The 14,110-nt window shown below is 39.7% G+C and overlaps 1 protein-coding gene across 2 annotated transcripts in view; it reads right to left on the bottom strand.

The window, feature by feature from the left end:
- TBC1D7 (TBC1 domain family member 7) overlaps positions 1-14,110 on the bottom strand; it is a 1,434,943-nt gene that overhangs the window by 1,131,878 nt on the left and 288,955 nt on the right. The gene's annotated exons all lie outside the window — the stretch shown is intronic.

Here is a 14,110-nt window from a genome sequence, read left to right as displayed (position 1 = left end):
CTGCTTGTTGATATACCACATCACTGTGGTGTTGTCTGTTTTGATCACTAGAGGCCCCAGGGAGAGTAGGGGTCTGAAAGCTGCCAGGGTGTGCTGAACAGCTAGCATCTCTTTTTGGCCAATGTGCAGATGTATTTAATTTGGGCTCCAATGGCCCTGAATGCACCTGCCGTCCAGGTGTGCACCCCAGGCATAGTCTGATGTGTCTGTGGTGAGGGTCTGGGTGGCGTGGGGTTGTTAGAAAGGAAGTCCCTTATTGTGGTTGCGTGCTGCTGCCCACCAAAGAAAATCTTCCCTTAGACAGGGCATCATAGGCATGGTAGTTTCTAGGTCTTGACAGTGTTGACACCAAAGGCTTTTTAGGTACCATTGTAGTTTCCTCATATGCAGTCTGGCATATGGAATGAGTAGAATGCAGGAGACCATGAACCCTAGAACTTGCAGGATTTTCCTTGCGGATAACTGGGTTCTGGCGGCTAGTTTAGAGAAGTAGCTTGTCAGGTAGGCTTGTTTTTTTTTGGAGTAAGGAATGCCATCTGGGATGCTATCTCCAGGCTTGCTCCCAGAAGTACAATTTATTCTGTGGGGACTAGTTTTGATTTCTTTTCATTTATAGTATAACCCAGGGAGGTCAGTAGGTCCTTTACAAAGGTCAGGTGCTGTAACAGCTTTTCCTGTCTGCCTGAATCAGGCAATCGTCCAAGTAGGGGTAAATTTGAGTATTTGTTTGCCTGCAAAAAGCAATGGCTGGAGCCAGGCATTTTGTGAAAAGTCTGGGAGCAGTGGATAAGCCAAAGGGGAAGCTTAGAGAACTGAAAATACATAGATCTTGCCCTGAAACGTACACATTTCCTGCAAGATTCCCTGATTGGGATGTGTAGGTAGGTCTCTTTTAGGTCTAGGGTGGCTAACCAAGCATTCTTGGAAAGCACAGGAAGAACCTGTTGGAGGGTGAGCATTTTCAATTTTGGTATCACCATAAAGGTGTTTAGAATGGATAGATCGAGGATTGGGTGCCAGGTGCCCTCTTTTCAGGGAACCAGGAAGAGTCTGGAATAAAAACCTTGGCCTATCTGGTCTCCAGGAACATGCTGTATTGCCCTCATGGAGAGCAGGGAAAGAACTTGTTTCTTGGCCTCTGCCCAATGGTTTGGAGGAAGATCTGGGAACCCTTTTGGGGTTGGCACAGTGTGGAAATAAAATGTGTACCCCTGGGACACTATGTTGACGACCCATCGGTCGTTGGTAATAGAGGCCCAGTTGTTTGCATGGAAGGAGAGTTTTCCTCCTAGGGGCACAAGCAGGTGGGCAGAGGTAAGGGGAGGAGGTGTAAAGTCATTGTGAGTTCTTACCATAAGTAGATGCCTTGGCACTCCCTGTTTTTGAAGTAGAGGAACACAATTGCTTAGATCTCTGCATACCCTGGGGACTGCTGTCTGGGGGTCTGCTTCCCCTGGGTCTGGGCTGAGCTGGCTTGGAGGGGGCTGGAAAGGACCAATGCTTGGAGGGGCAATGCCTACTGAACCTCAGAGACTTTTTTAAGACTTCTTCTGCCTTGGTGCCAAACAAATTGCCTTTGTTCAATGATGCGTCCATAAATTTTGATTTGACATGGTCTGGCAAGGTCTGCTCCTTAAGCCAAGCATGCCTGCTAAGGACAGAACCAGTGACTGCTGCCCTGCAAAATGCTTCTTGGGCGTCAAAGCCACATTGCAAGGTGTGATTAGTAACTTGGCTTGCAAAATGCATAAGCTCTTGTAATTCTTTATTTTCTGCACAAGCAGGAAAGGAAGATATTTTTTGTTTGAGTAGTTCCACTGTATACTTCTGATATTTCAGCATGTGGAACTGACAATTTAGTGCTCTAATTGCAAGAGTTGCAGAGGTGTATACTTTTTTACCTCCATCTGTCTAATGCTCGGGAATCCTTGTCTGGGGGGGGTGGGATTCTTAGCTGAGGTTGCTTTAATTCCTTTTGGTCCTTGGGAGATGACCTCTGGGTCAGCAGTAGGATTTTTGAAAAGGAATTTGTGAGAGTCAGGGACTCTGTAGTACCTGTCAGGTTTCCTGGGAGCAGGAGGAATAGTGTCAGGTGTCAAACTGGATTCCATAAAAACATCATCCACAACATCCAGGACATGAGGAATAGCTAACGGTCTATGTTGTGGTAAATCTAAGAATTCCCTGAGTCTCTTTTTTGACTGGGAATCATCCTAACATTCCCATTGGAAATGCTCCCTTAAAGTATGTAGGGTTTCACCAAATCAAAAATCCTCTGGAGGAGAGGCAGAAGGAATGGATTCCTATGCATCAGAATCCTCATAAGCAGAGAGGGGTTGCATGCCTTCATATTCAGAAACCTCAGAGTCATTGGACTCCTGTTCAGATAACACTACTGGGGACAAGTCTCTTTAATTTAGAAGGGGTAGCGTGGCTTCCCCTAATAAGCATAATAAGGTCTTCCGGCATTTTATGCATTTGAGATTGAGACATGGAAGCAGGTGCCCGAGCTTGGGTCGGATTTTTAGGCATAGTTCGTACCCTGGGCCTTAGAAACTCGGTAAGAACTGAAGATGTGAAAGAAGTCGTCGGTTTGTGTCAAGTATCTGTAGTGCAAAGAACTTCCTCGGAAGCTGGTGCCTGCTCAGCAGCTCCAGACCCATCTAAGGTAGAGACATCTGGAGGATCCTTAGTTGAAGAACAGTCTCATGGCATACCGGACTCCGAAAGAGTCTCAGTAGCGGCCTGCGAATCCACAGAAGAGGGCATTAGGGGCTGCGAAAGCGCTTCACTGAGGAATGGATAACTGACAGATAGCTTAATGGAAGCATCGTCGGCAGTTTTGGACCTGTGCAGTCTGTATCTGTCTTTATCCTTATGTCTTTTCAGAAGATCGGTAGTCAGATGGCTTACCGAAGCCATATCAGAATACGAGGACTGAGAGCGAAATTATTTAGCTACAATAAGGGCCCAATGACGTATAGTTCTGGTGTTGAACAAACCACAAAAGCAACAGCGAGGGACATCGTGGTCTGGGCTTAAACAGGTGACACAGTAAGAATGGAAGTCTCGGTGTGGTATTTGCTTTCCACAGGCAAGAGAATTGTTAACTTTTTCTGACATCGGTTAGAGCAAGAAAAAGGGATCCCCAACGGGGTAATTAGCTTTAGAAGACTTCAACTGCAATTCAGAAACGAAAACTCAAGTAGCAGCCGACCAGCACTCGTGCGAACTGCTTCTGCTTCGGGCTCCTCTGCAAGAAAGACTGATGTAATGGTGTCGGCTGACTGTTTTTATACCACTGATGAACTGATGTCAGTCCTGGAGCGACAGCAACTGACACAGAAATACTAAGCCTCTGGTATTCAGGCCGACTGAGAGCTACGCCTGGCAGGATAACCCAAGTGTGATGACAGCAACAGTGAAACACAAAGAACATCTACATTTGAAACAGTGGGCAGCCATTTGAGGGACAGAAACAATCAGGTTACACAAAGATGTTTTCCCTTAGAAGAGGAAACAGCTGCCACATTCCTTATATTCTCAAGAGAGACAAACATACTTTAACTTATGAGCTTCACAGTTAAGAATTCTAAAAATATGTGATGCAGAAGAATACACTTCTTTCTCATATCTATCAAAAGTTTTGCTATCCTTGCCAGAAGGGGAGAAGCTGGTATTAAGCAGATATTTAGCAGCTGCTGGGGTTTACCAGATCAATAACTGCTGGGTCTGACCTGGGATTAGTATATTAAAACTTATATGACTGAGGAACATTAAACAATTTATCTGCTTTCATGACAGCAGCAGACTGCCTGTTAGGCAAGTTACAGGCTGTTGCAAATGCATCAACCAGTGCAGCAAGTTACAGGCTGTCACAAATACATCAACCAGTGCAGGAGGAAAGTGAGGAATAGGTGTTAAGTTCAAGAAAATCCAGTTGCAATAAATCAGAGCACTTCTTCAGAGATAGTGGAATGTCACTATGTTCCAACTAAAACTATTCATTAATTGTGGAAACAGTTTCAGAAAAAAAGAATCTGTTAAAAGGACTGGCAGAAGCCACTCATTTCTCAGAATCTGAATCAGAAACATAAGGAACAACACAATAAATTGCCCCTTCACAATCATTTTGTGGTTCAACATCAAACTTCTTTACAAAATGAAGAAATCTATTTTTCTCTTTCCAGAAACATGTGACTTGGAAGGGTCAAGACGTGCCATGAAAGATCCAACCCTATTCAATCTCCTGTTCCTTCACAGAACTACTGGTACTTCAAATAATCTGTTAAAGAACTAAACCTTCATCATCAAATAAATAAGACATGTTGACGTGACAGAGTCCTATCCCTACATATCTCTCACGTCTGGAACAAATCTCCACTACATATTAAGCATAGTAGCACCCTTGCCACCTTCAAGGTAAACCTAGGTAACTGGATGGGCATCCTCAAATTCTCTCCTGGTCCATCTTGCCTTGCACTCCTTGAGGCTAGAGGAAAATTCTGAATAGGGTTTTTTAGCTAGGCAACAATTGCCTAGTACTTACATATGAACCTGTGAACCTAAGCCAAGAAATAAACATCTGGAGACAGAGTCTCAAAGAACAGAAGAACCAAACAAGATCATACCTTTAAAGTCACAATGCAATCAATAACATTCTGGGAAGATATGCCAACTGGCCACATCAGACGTGTCTGCAATTGCAAAGCAAGCACTGGAAGCAGTCATAACTTTGGCACAGTGGATCTTTGATACAAGCATTTTTTAAATGGCAGTCACTGAATGGTAAAGATAACACAGTCTGCAATCCAATCGGAAAGGCTGCCTGGCAAATGTTATCCCTACTGTTCCCAGAGTGAAGGAGAACACTGTCTGTACTGTTTTATTGCACTAAGTATTCTGACTATAAAAAAGTACTGCTGTACTACTACTTTCTGCTTACCTTTCTTCATCTCATACCTGTCTTTCTTTGCCTCTTCTACATCTTATATGACACTGCCTCTCTATATCTTTTACTGCTACCTTCATCTCTCTCTCTCTCATGCTGTCTATTACTAACGTGTTGTATTTGCCCATAGTATTGCCTCCTTATTTTACTCATGCATACCTCTCTCTCTGTTTAATTTTCTAGGTAGAAAGCGTAGTTGTTATCACCTGCCCTACCAAGCTTCATGTCCAACACAAAATATGAACTGAGCCAGTACTACACTTGTTAATTTATTTTTTATTTTACTTATTTTACATTTGTTGACTGGGATAGTCTGACTGGATACATGTCCATTTTCAGCAGAGGCCTGGGGAGAAAAGCTCCAAAGTAAAAACAATAATATAACATAAATGAATATAATAATAATAATAATAATAACAACATAAATTAATATTGTGACGTATGTTTAATACTTAGCCTCTCCTTGCATTATTTGTCACTGTTTGATTTTGTAAGGTTACTTGCACACCTCCGAGCCAGACCCCCCCCTTTCCCTCTTCCCTCCTCTCTCTATTGCCCTTTGATTTCTCTCTGACAGTTTTATTCTTTCTCCTACTTTGGTCTATTGTGTCTCTCCTCTAATTGTTTTTCTTTTTTTCTTACTTGCAGCCTGTCTTACTACTTCCAACCAGTACTTACCCCTTTTGTACTGTTTGTGCTTTGCCCTGTTCTCCTGGGTTACCCTCTACTCTGCCTTTATCTCCTTTCCTTGTATTTCTTTTCTAGTTGTTTTTTATCCTTACCTATTTTTTTCCTTCTAGTTACCTAGCAGCTTCATTCTCAGCCTTCCATTTCTGCCTTACACATTGTTTTTCTTCACTTTTACTGCCTGCCGCATCCTGGACCAACCCGCTCCATTCACCCTCGGGCTCACTCAGCTCCTCTACCCTACCCCCATTCCCACCCACCCCCCACTTAATTTCCTTTATAGTTAACTACCTTATTACCTTCCCTCCTCCAACCACCTATAACCCTATCCTATCAGAACCCTCCTCTGCTTCCTTTTCCCTATCTTTTTACCTCTTACTTTTCTCCACCCATCTTCTCTCCCCACCCCTTCCCTCACTTCCTTTTTCTCATATAGTCTCCCTTTCATTCTTACTCCCAGTTACCTTTTCTTTATCACACAGTTCTAAACTACCAACATGCCTACTAATCCTCTCCCATCCTCTCTTCAGCCTTTCATCTTATCTACTTTTCTTCTACTGTTCTATAACTTGACCTCATATCACACTCGACTAATCCACCAACCCTTATTTCCTACTTCCTCCCACATCACACACCTCCAAACTCACCACTGCTATTCTATATCTCCTTCACTCTTCTTCTGCACAGAACATACTCTGCCCAAAATTAAACTGTCACATGTAATCAATTTACATTACAGGACCAAACAAAAATGTCTCTCTGTTCCTAACCTAATTCCACAGCTTCTCTCTTTCTACTCTATTAACACACACAGTATCCTTAACAAGATTACAGACTTTCACTTTTGTTCAATACTATAACACTGATAATGAAATTCTATAGTTGCCATCTATATACCACCAGGTGATAATATACCCCTACCAGAACAAATTCTAAATTGGCTGTCAGACAATGTATCCAATGAGACCATAATACTTGGGTTGTAAAAATATCAACTTCTACAATTCTGCTCTATTCCCCTAACCACTTTCCATCATAACCATACAAATACTAGTTCTATCATAGACTGGATTTTAGTCTCTAACCCCAATCTGTATCACAGCCCTAAAACACTTCCTGACTCCATCAGTGACCACTGCCCTATACATATTTTCTGATCATCTCCCCACAGTCTCCCCACATTCCCAGACCCCATAAATTTAAAGTATCCCAGACTCTATCTACCTTCAATCCTGACACATTAAACAATACTCTATCAGTTATTGACTGGTCCTTCCTCTTCACCCTACCTCTTGATGAAGCTGTGTCTTATTTTAACTCTATTTTCCTTAATATACTTAACTGCCTTCTAGAACTGTTAGAGTCGTCTGTTATACTAAGAGACTCTGCCTGAAAACTTTGGTCTAGGACTAAATCTCCCTCAGACTTCCAAAGATACAGGAAACTTCGTAATCTCACCAAAAAACATATTAATGATGAAAAAGGAAATTTCTACCATCAACCTCAGTCTATACAGGCTAGGAATCCTAAACAGTTTTGGAATGCTATATACCAAATACTCCTCCCCAGGCAATCCCTCACCTCCTAATCCCTGAACCTGCTCCCCATCAGCTGACAATCTTCCATCTCTCTTCCTAAAAACTGCTGCTACATCTATAGCATATCCTGTCTCTATCCTCATAAACCACTCTATTACTGAATATACTGTTCCTACTCTTTGGAAAAAGTTCTTTACTATACCTATTCACAAAGGTGGGAATTCTACAGAACTTTCTCTCAAAATGCTTGAACATTACATCTACAAACAACTCATGGCCTACCTCATTCATAGGAACCTGATCACCCCTACACCATAGTACCACTATTGTTCTTATTTCCTTTACCATACCATTTCCCCTAGCTAGAGATAATAATAAAACTTCTCTTTTTTTCTTTTTTTATTTGTCAACAGCCTTTGATACCATCTCCCAGCCTTTACTTCTCTCAAAGCTGTTCCAACTTTCTGATTGGCAGCAATCCATCAAATGGCTCTCATATCTTTACTAATGAAATACACAAATCTTGTCCTCAGTCTTCCCTAATACAATATGCTGATGACGTTACTATATCTATAGCTGACAAAAAAATTCTTTCAAACTGAAACACGGTTTGGTAATAACCATCTAATACTTAAATCCAAAAAGACAAAACTCTTACTTTCACTGAATAATACTAACATCACCCCTGTTAGCAAGACTAAGCTCCTTGGAGCTATTATAGATGAGCAACTAAAATTTGACCTTCATATACATCACTCTATTAAGAAAACCCATCAAAAGCCTGGTCTCCTATACAGAAACAAAAGGTTCCTCACACCCCTGATACCAGACTCTCACTAGCAAATACTTATCTTATTCCTAACCTTTTCTATAACTCACAAATTTTCACAAATCTCCAGTCTTCTCTTCTCTCTGAACTTGAAACTACCTATAACAAAGTAGCTAGATTTGCTGCTAATTTGCCATCCAAATCACACCACTGTCATGCTCTTAGATCACTCAATTGGCTAGAGTTCCCTAACCAACTTAAAACCACCCAAATGCTCGTCATTCACTCTATCATTAATAAGTCTTCTTCCTGCCCTAGCTTGTCCTCACTATTCTTATTTTATACACCTCCCCAATCTCTGAGTAGCTCAGTTCAATATTTGTTACAGATTCATAAACCTAAAAAATCTGTCGGACAGAACTTATATAGTTACTCACCCACTATTCGATAGAACAAGCTTCCTATGACACTGCGAAGCATACCTCAAGTTTATAAATTCAAGAGATCTCTTAAGGAATACCTGAATCACTCTTGGAAATGCCATTGTAACCACCCTACCTGAATCTAGTTCCTACTCTATTCTTCTCTCTTTATTCTTCTATCCTTCCTTAACATATTTCTCTTTCTGTTTATTTCTACTAGTTTCCAGCCAATATATTGTATTTTGCTATCTTCTACTCCACTTATTTTTGATAACTTCATGCACTTTTGCTATATATTCTCCTTCAGTCTCTATTCTTCTTTTTTATCACCATGCTATATATTTTCTAATCTCTTGTATTATACTGCCATTGTAACATGCATTTTTATATTTGTATTGTGCAGCTTTTCTCCCCGGGTCTCCGCAGAAAAAGGGCTTTGTCCCAGTTGGACTTTCCCGGCCAATAAATGTCAAATAAATAAATAAATAAATAAAAGGTTAAATGGAAACTTTCTGGTAACAGGAGAAGGTCAAATATAAATGGATGGTATATGAGACAAAGCTTGCTACGAAAACATCTCAAGATATGAGAAGAACTTGGTTAAGCAAGGGTTTGTATAGAGATATTCACAATGTTAAAGAGAGATCAACCTACCTCTGGAGCTGTGGTAAATAATGGCATTAAAATATCATCAGCTAGATGAATCTACCTTGTTTAAAGAGATAAATTAAAATGTCCATTCAGCAGGTAAGATGTTGCCCTCTGATACCAATTTTTTCTTCCTCTGTATGACCAAAATGGTGGCTCCTCCACCTGCACCCAATCAACCCATTCATTCTGTGTGACAAGAGCCAGGTATCCCCAGAGTAGGTGGGAGCCCTATGGACCATTCATTCCTCAATGATGAGAGCCTGGTGGTAGAAAGCAGACTAGTTTTCAGGTCCCATAGAGTTGTTTACCCCTGCTCTAACAAAGCACCTCTCAGTGGCTCTCTGAGCTCCACTACTGCTGCTTGCTAAAAGAGGTGTGCTGCCACATGATCCTATGGGTACATGCAAATGCAAAGTGTTAGCATATGCTCATAGGCTTGTGCTCCCACTAGATCTCACCCAAGTAATGAGCTACAGCCAATTCCTTCCTACAAGATGGATGCGCTGGTAGTGCCCACTCACCCTCATCCTCCTGACCACTTGAGTCAGATGCCCAAAATACTACATGAACTTGGGTTGCATGGCTCACAGTCAGACTTTAACCTTCTCTGCCGCAACAGTTGGAACTCTGGAATTATTCTTGACAAAGATACCAAATATCCAGTGAGCAGTACGGTGGTGTACCCTGTTACAAATCTTGATGAAGGCAGTCTCCTTGAACAAAATAATCTATTAAAATAATCACAGCACCCTCCTTGAACAAAATCATCTATTAAAATAATCAAAGCACCCAATGTCAAAACTATCAATCAGTATAAAACTTCTCACAATGTTAGAGATGGTCTTTGTTGGACAACTGAACTTGGTGTTTGATATTATCTATACAACTACCTCAGTTCCCTTTAGACAAGAAAATTCTGTTGCAGGGAAAATCGCCATATAATGAATGCAAAGAGGTTAGCAATAGACATCATATATTACTAATACGTTAGAGACTTAACTATAACTGTTACAGAGCTTAATTAGACTATGGCCTGTTGATTGACAGAGGTTAAGTAAAAATGACCATTTTGATACAAAAAAATAACTGGACATGATACTTTTTTTGCCTTTGAACTATGACAGAGAAATTTCCTTGCAGCTTTGTGACATCTGACCTATAAAATCCGAATAATACTACAGTGCGAAAACTTATTTCACTCTTTCCCAAGACTTGCATTTAACAATTCTGTTCCTGTGCCAACAAAAGTAATACAACTTAGAACACAAACACTTCATTTCTGAGTCCTACAGCTATAAAGCTTGTGAATATTTTAATTCATGGGCTGAATTTTGCAGACTCCCAGAATTGGTGATTTTCTTGCGATTATTTCAGAAATCTATAAATTTGTTTAATTAGTGACTAGATTTGGAGCTCAGCCAAGATGAGTCAATTTCATGCCTGGTACTTTTGGTTAGATTTGCTGCATTTTGCCAAGTTATAAAGTACCTACTTAAGTTGTAAGAAAGGTAGGGGTAAATACATAAAGCATTAGAAGACTGTAATGACTTAAAAGAAGAGTTATATTTTGCACAAATGACTGTGATATCAAGAATAGTATATCATGAATAGTATATCATTTATGTACGGCAGTAAAATATATTAGCCAAATCTGATAAGTTAGATAATTGCTTCATGTAAATTCTAGGTTCTAGTCCAACCAAGGAAAGCTGTGTAAGATTAATTAATTCCTTCAAAATAGTTTTTAGGATAAAGCACTTAAAAATGAATTTCCAGTGTGTTAAGATATTTTTATCTGATTTTTCTCAAACTAGCCATAAATTCAAACCACAGCATTCGGTGCAGTTGAACATGTTTGAAAGCAGCAGTAGGGGTGTTATGCCCTTTGATATTTGAACACTTAAAAGAAGGCAAAGACAGTGAAATGTCTTACAGGAAAGACAACAATGTATGTGCCAATTAGTTCAGTAGATCAACTCTACCTTCTGAAAAGGTACCGTTGGATGCCATGGTCATTCAACTATGAAAAATATCTGGCAAACATCAGAACAAGGAATTCAACAGTTTAAAAATGTAATAAATCAAACTGCAATGTACAGCTTAAATCTAATGCTAAGTGAAGATGCATGCACGTACAGTTATCAGACAGGCATTACAAAATGCATAGTAAAGAAACAACTGACAGTGCTGACTGACTACTTTTTATTTCCCCGGCACTAGGTAGATAATTATCAGACTAGAAAATCAGGTTTTTGTCTACTTTCATGTCAGACAAAGTAGTAAAAATCCAAGACAAAGAATATATTACATGATTCAAATTTCAAGTCAAGAGGGAGAGTTAATGTGCAACTTTGATTCAAACCTAGGTCAAGGAACGACTAGCAAAACAAAAATAAGAGAAAGGAAGCCACAAAAATGTAGAGAGACTTGCAAAGGTATGTTTACAGTCATTAAATACACATATTAGTCATAAGTAAAGAGGAGACAACACAAAACCATTCAAGCTTAACACACTAAATACAGTGAGGCAAAAGAAATGTCAAGTGCCTGGCAACACTGGTAGACAAGTTACATTAACAGTAGGCAATCCCAAAATTAATAAAAAGAAACAAAGTAGATCACAATCATCATTTGGGGGGGGGGGGGACTCCATTTAACTTGCTCAGTAATAATGGAGAGAATGAAAATAGATATTCTTAAAGGTAACACCCTTTCAGTCCAGACTGTGATCATGTTCAAAAAGCTGTGATGATGCAGAGTTAAAACATGAACCTCCTGCACTCCAGCAGAGCTGAGTATATAACAGTCTGCTATACCCAGTAAGATAAGCAGAAGTTCAAACAGTCAGCACATGGTAACTCATGGAAAGTGATCATACCAATCCAAATTCTTCAAAAATTCTACAAGCAGGGTATTTTAATATACAGTCTCATCTGCAACATCATATTTATATGAGCAAGTTGTCAACCACAACTCGTATTTTCTTTTCCAGTGGGGACTTATCTCACTGTAAAAAAAAATTTTTTTGCATCTGTCACAGTTGCTGTTTTGGTGGGCATGTGTTTTAAAAATTGAGACCACAGTTTTCACTGACGACTCATAGCATTTCCAAAGATACTAGACAGTTCCTGAAAATTGACCTCAAAATACTTCAGGGGAACATTAACAGCAGTCATTCATTCTAAACATTTTAACAAGGATTAACCTTTTTAATTACTGCAGGCCAACAGTATCACGCAATATGTGACTTACCAAATTCAAAAAATAAATAAATAAATAAATAAATAAAATAAAACTGTACACCATTGTTCTGCATTCGCTCATTTCAACAATAATTGGAAACTGAACTAATGCTGTCTAAGCTCATCTAACACCTGCAGCAGAGAGCTGTAACAAAAAGAAATGACAGCTTTTTAGTCATGATTCAAAATGGATTTAAGCATAAAATATCAAAGACTGCAAATATGTTGCTTGAAAATGACTATGTAAAAATGTTGTGTCCCATAGTTTGCTACTGCAATATCGATTTTCTAGATGGGCAGTGTCACTCTCCCATTCGGGATACAACAGAAGAGTCTTTGTGGGTTCTGTTCAAGCAGCTTTACTTTATACAAACACATAATTACTTAAGGTTACTGACTTCAACTTGTATACAAGCTACCAGCTGCATTCATGCATGCTATCACTGTGACTGCTCTTACAAAATGGCCCCACGGAGTGCATCTGTCTGGGATTTTATAAAGATACCGCGCACATCACTTGCACTTCGATCTACATCCTCCCTCTTTGAGAAATAGATCATATGATGCTATGAGTCAATTGGCATGCAGAGATCACAGCTAATTTTTTGTCGTGCATTATATAATGCTAAATACACAGATATACACAATCATGTCCACGCTGCTGCATATTTCACACTAGGCTTTGATACTAGTCCATATCATGTGATACAAAACCGTGAATGAGGTTTAGCAACTGAACTGTCTCTGCAAAATGTTTGACCTGTGGAATGTTCTGATCATTTTCTGGAATGGAATGGAATCAGAATTTTGAACACATTTTGGTATGGGAACAGTGTCTGATTTACTCTTAGATTTAAAGTCTGCATCACAGAAACAATGTTGTGATGGTGATTCTGATACAGGAAGAAGATGTCTACGATTCCTCCCATATTCCACACCTTCGGAGTCTACCAGGTAAGATCTTGGTTCGGCACAGATGCCTGTAATCTGTTCAACTCAATCAAAACCTTTCCTTGTCTGGATTCTTACCGCCTCTCCTTCCTTCAATGGATGAAGTAATCTGCTCAATCGGTCGTAACTAGATTTCTCGACATTACGCTTCTTGAACAACTGAGCCTTGATGGCTTTATTGTTCTTAGGTTTAGGCTTCAACAGACTGGAATTAATGGATAACATAGTTCTAGTTTGCCTGGAAAGTAGTCTTTGAGCAGGTGAGCCAGAAATATCGTCACAGGGTGGGTTTCTGAGATTATGCAAATTCAAGAACAAATCAGTACTGTCACACTTTGACCCTTTAAGTAATTGCTTTGCACTCTGTACTGCACGCTCTGCTAGATCATTGGACTGAGGATATTCAGGACTACTAGTGACATGTACAAAGTCCCATTCTTCTGCAAATTTCTGAAACAACTGGCTAGCAAATTGAGTGTGGACTACCATGAATTGAAAACATTTCACCTTAGTAATAACAGCAGTGGAAGTTAAATTAGGTTGCAGATCAATCTCAAACCAATTCGAATAAGAGCCTAACAAAACCAAATTTATTTATTTATTTTTATTTTACATTTGTTTACCGGGTAGTCCGACAGGATACATGTCCATTTTCAGCGGAGGCCCGGGGAGAAAAGCTCCAATAGACAATATTACATAGATTACACAACAAGTTAGATAACATTAGAAAATGTAAGACAGGGTGTTTTGTACAATGGTTTAGTAATGTTCCCAATAGGGACTCACAATTCTCATGGTCTGACACAATTAAAAGCAAAAAGACATCAGACTGGAAACAGAGCTTGGTTAAGTAATTAAATGTTACGATATTTACAGATACGCTTTCAGTTTATGACTTA

The sequence above is a fragment of the Protopterus annectens genome, chromosome 3.part0 (assembly GCF_019279795.1).
Source record: "Protopterus annectens isolate FY-2018-M chromosome 3.part0, PAN1.0, whole genome shotgun sequence".
NCBI lineage: Eukaryota > Metazoa > Chordata > Ceratodontiformes > Protopteridae > Protopterus > Protopterus annectens.
Note: the sequence above shows the minus strand (reverse complement) of the source record. Positions and strands in the feature narration are given on the sequence as shown.